The sequence below is a fragment of the Montipora capricornis genome, chromosome 3 (assembly GCF_036669925.1).
Source record: "Montipora capricornis isolate CH-2021 chromosome 3, ASM3666992v2, whole genome shotgun sequence".
Classification (NCBI taxonomy): domain Eukaryota; kingdom Metazoa; phylum Cnidaria; class Anthozoa; order Scleractinia; family Acroporidae; genus Montipora; species Montipora capricornis.
In genome coordinates this window covers 48,826,433-48,831,432 of record NC_090885.1, presented here as the reverse complement: position 1 = coordinate 48,831,432, position 5,000 = coordinate 48,826,433, and the positions used below count along the sequence as shown (strand labels likewise).

Sequence of the window (5,000 nt, the reverse complement as noted above, 5' to 3'; positions counted from 1 at the left end):
CAATTGAAGTATTTGTTCATCCCTACTGCAAAAATTCATTCATATAATACGCGATCTTCACTTTCCAACAACTTTTATATTAAAAAAATCAAAACTTGAAATTGAACGAAAATTGTTTTCAAGAATTGGTGCAAAACTGTGGAATGAGATACCAACTAAGTACCAAACACTACCAAACCCATTTTTAAAAGGAAAATTCGTATGATTTTATTCAATATATTAGAATCTGAAGACTCCTACGAAGACTTAGAATCGATAATCTCAAAAGTTAGCAAATACTCTTAGTAGCCATCATCTTTGCTTCACTTATCTTGTCTTATTTATCTACCTCTCATAATATACTGCGTTGCCAACCTCAATTACACAGGTGTTTCTTTAGACTTAATCTATCTACTTACAGTATCTATCTATTTCTCGGTAGTTTTTACTGTGAGTATTTTCTTCTTCTTTTACTGATTATCCTGGCCCGCCTCGATTAGCACTGCTACCCTCAGAGCCAGGGGAATAAGGACTTATTGTCAAATAATAAAATATTATTGTTATATTATTATTGTTGTTGATAAAATGCATTTCTTTAAAACAGTCATATCTCGGTCGCACGAAGTAGTTCTGACAAAGCCAATTCTTATGGTTTAGCAGGTGGCAATAAAGGACGCAAAAAGTTTGTTAGTAGTCCACAAACAGTTGCTATTTGTGTAGCGTACAAGCTCAAAGTATGTGGCAGAGTTCCATCCAAAATATGGTAGGTCTTTATGCGTTCAATTGCTCGCTCAACGTGGATCTGGACAGAAGCAATACTCATTGTGTTCTATTTTTCTGAAGCAGTCATTTGTTGCCTCCCTGCCAAAAATGGTGGCATATTGACTGTCACACCCTCAGGCACTATATCTGAAATGTCAAATCCTCTGTCCACCATGACATTATCCCCTGCCTCTAACAAATGTAACACTCCACTTTCTCTTGTTATTTGCTTATCTGAAGCACGACCCCCCCCCCAGAGTTCGACAAGAAAGTCACCTGCCTGTTGGGAGTTACCCCAATTAGCAATATGTTTATAGTCTGACCATGTTTCCGACTGTGCCAACATTGCTGATGGTCGCTGAATAAATAACTCCATGCAGTCTAAGATTATTCTTGTGATTGGAAACTGTGCAAGTTCCTGAGGCATGTTCTTACGCACAAGCTCTTGAGATGGAAAGGGAAACATATCTTTTAGCTCATAGTAAAGGAAATTAACCCAAGTAATAGCAAAGTAATTAACCCTAGAAACAGTGGTAATGCTTATGCCAAACCTATCAGAAAAGTCCTGCACAAATAGTCCAGCCTTTAGTCTCATAAGTACCAAGAAAAACTCATCAAGTGAATTGAGTTTCCTTCAAGGTCCAGGTTTTATCCTGTTTTCGTCTGTTTGATATGACTGGCTTTCTTTCAGTAACATTTCTCCTGTCCAGTATTGCATTTTGGAAATCTTAGGCTCAATGTAATGAAAGAAACTGATTAATACTAGTATAAAACATTATTGCAGAATTATCATGTTTGACCTTGTCAATTGAAAACTGGCGTCTTAAAAGAATTTCCATTTCTTCATCTGCTTACCTAAGTTTTTCCTGACAGATGCTTAATTTACTTTCCAGGGTTGCATTTCAAGGATGACATTTGCTTCAGTTTGAGGATCTCCAGGAGAAGTATCAGTGAAATTATCACATAGTATCGACACTAAATCAGATGTAGCTGATTCATCTGCACCCACTGATTCAGGCTGTATCCTGTCTTTTGGAGGCTTCCTAATTGGTTTCTCTCTGGTCCAGTTAAACTGTGAGGATTCTGCACCTGAGGCAGCCGAAAATATAACTTAAGAAATCAGTTTTTCTTGTACATGTTAACAAATACTTTAAGATCTCGACAAGAAATGAATATTGGCATTTCATACAGCTTTTGCCCAATTCATTCATTCAATATAAAAAAGAAAGAACTAATGATAATGTTTAGGATACTTTCTGAAAGTACAGAACGTATTCTAAACATTCATAAAAGCTAACCTTAGGCCTAAGGTTATCTTTTATGAATGTTTAGGATACTCTCTGTATTGGTAAAACAATGACCTGTGACCTGTAAAAAATACTAGCCGTTGCTACGCGAAAACAAAACTTACCTTTCTTTAAATCCCAGCGGCCACCGAGTTTTCTAATGATGTCCTCTTTTTTAAAATGCTTTGAACACACAACAGTCGAACTATTAACTGAGAAGCCGTCCTTTCCATGTTGCCTTTTGATCAAATTACACCATCGATTACTTTGCTGAATTTCTTTTGCAAATCGAAAGAAATGATATCTTGTACGATGGCCATCTGAATCGTAACAGCTGTTTTTACAGTCAAAAGCTGCACAATACTTTCCTCTGCTTTTGGTGTTGTCTTTGGATTATCTTTGTTCGATAAGATTTCATCCATGGCTAAAAAATGCGCAATAACTTCGTGCATAACCCTCGCAACTCTCCTCATTAGCTGGTCGTCACTAAAACTTCACTGTAGACTCGCAAAGCGAATCACCTTCAGTCGTGCTATCACGTTTGCGCGGTTGCTAATCCAATATGGCGCCAGGAACTAGAAAAAGGACTATAAAGTGTGTGAAGAGTAGACTCATGAATTTGGGTCTCTACTTACAAACGTCCATAATAGCTTTCTCGGGCATTTTCTGCATTGATTACAATAGCTAAAGTGACAGAAATTAGCATTTTTAGGAGAAGGAATCAATTGTCAATCGTATACATGTAACTTGCTGTATGAGAACTTTTTTCCCAAATCATTTGCTTCATCACCATTTGATCTAACTTCATTATTCTTGTAAATGTTTACCAATTCTTTTTACAGGGTTATAGCATTTAAGCCAAATTGAGTCTGCTAACTTCACAAATTGACTCGAAGGTGTGAAAATGTGAATTCCACATGCATGTAAATCGTTCCTCTTTTTGAAGACAATAAGGCATCAAATCAAATGTTATTCGCTTAAAGTTAACAGTTACCTTTTTGCTTGAGTGGTTGTAAGCATTTCCTTGCCTGGATCAGCATTTAAAGAGTAAAACTAACCAAAAAATCTTCACCACAAAAGCGTTATCGTAGATACAAACGTTTCAATAAAACTGCTAAGAACCTGTAAGAGCTGGACTGGTTACCGCTGACTGCTGACCAAAACGAAAAGGACTAACTAGTTTCCAGTCCTATCTCTCACGTGTTGTCCAAGATGGCGGAGGATGACAATTTTTCTACGCATTCATTTTAAATGAGCAAGATTCGAAAGATACTGGAGTTCATTGAAAGGATTAAGTGCTGACTTGGAGTGTGTAATTTTCAAGAGTAATGCATCATGTTCCTTTTGGAATAAGGCTATTTATGAGACTCAGAGAGCAAGGTAATCCGTTGATTGGTATTTCTCACAGTCTATTGAATACATCGGAATAAAAGCTTTCCTTTTCATTTCTCCGTCATTTCTCTTCAAAGTTTGGAGCCTTTAAAGGACATTGCGTAAGCTAAGTACATGTATTACGAACAGTGAATTAACTCGAAAGATATCATATTTACATTGGCATGCTTTGAATAAGACCAAACCTTGTTTAATGTTATACATTGTATATGTATTGAAGGTTGAAGTTGAAGTTATTTTTTCAAGGCACTAGAGGAAATCAAATCCTAAAAGGGCACTTAAACTTTGATTGTTGTCTCACTGGCACATTCAGTGCTATTGCACAAAATTCTCAAGAATTTCAACTCACTCAAGTGACCCTCAAGTTGAATTATTGAATGGAATTCCTAAAGATTCCCGTAAATTCCTAGTCCATAGTGCCCTTTTAGCTTTCAGTTCCCAAAAATTTCCAAGAGTTTCAACTCACTGAGTTTTGCTGATGGCATGATTCGGAAATCCTAGGAATTTGCTTAATTTCTATGTTTATAACATAGGAAATGTCTATGTGGATTTTTATTGCTGTTTTTGTTCTTTTAGTGAGTGCTATGTAAAGACTATTTTACCCGAAGGCATAGTAAATATATACAGCAGGCATTTGCTTTTACATAGGACATAGATACAAGTATGCAGAGTCTATGTAAACTTTTACTCCTGGTTTGTTTTAGTTGGTGCAGTACAGGTCCAAAACATAGGCAATAGAAAGCAGTATATAAAGTCTATGTAAGGTTTTTTCACGTAAAAACTATTTTACCCCAAGACATAGTAAATATGTAGCAAGCCTTTGCTTCAACATAGGAAATAGATAGCAGTATGTAAAGTATATGGAAATGTTACACTTCTGGTTGTTTATGTGGGTGCAATATGTAAAACCTATTTCATCTCAATACATAGAAAATGCATAAGAAGCCATAGGAAAGAGGTAGCAGTATGTAAAAGAAATGTAAAGTTTTCTTCATTTGATGTGCTATGTGAAAACTATGCTTTACAATCACATACCAAAAGCACAGTATGCATTTACTATGTAAATAAAAAGTATACTTGGACTTCAGATAACATAGTCAGTATATAGCTATTTAAAACTATGTGAAGATTTTCAATAGTGTTTATATGGCTCTTTGAGAGCTATGCGACCTTTAAATAGTATTGCAATAGTAATGGCATATGCTTTACACAGACTGAACTATGTAATGTAGAAAGTGACATAGTTATACAACTTATTCCAAAATGGCTGCTATTTTAGTATTCTTTTGTTGGATTGCGAATTGGCCCTTTTGGCCTCGTTCGAGTTCAAATATTCTTTTGAATTTTACGTTTGAAAGCGAGGTCAAGAGGGCCAATTTGCAAGGAAACAAAAGAATACTAAAATGGCGGCCATTTTGGAATAAGGTGTATTACATAGCAAGTAAGGAGCAGGAAATAGCCTTTATATAGCTCAACATAGTTATGTGATAAACTTTACATAGCATTTACATATGTCTGGTTCTACAAGGGGTAGCAGAGTAACTTCAAAGCCACAGAACTGCAAAGACAAAGGTTGATCAC

At 35.9% G+C, this 5,000-nt stretch overlaps 1 pseudogene; it reads right to left on the bottom strand.

Moving 5' to 3' along the window:
* Positions 1-625: 625 nt before the first annotated feature.
* The window catches only part of LOC138040435 (uncharacterized), a 7,761-nt pseudogene continuing 3,386 nt past the window's right edge, over positions 626-5,000 (bottom strand).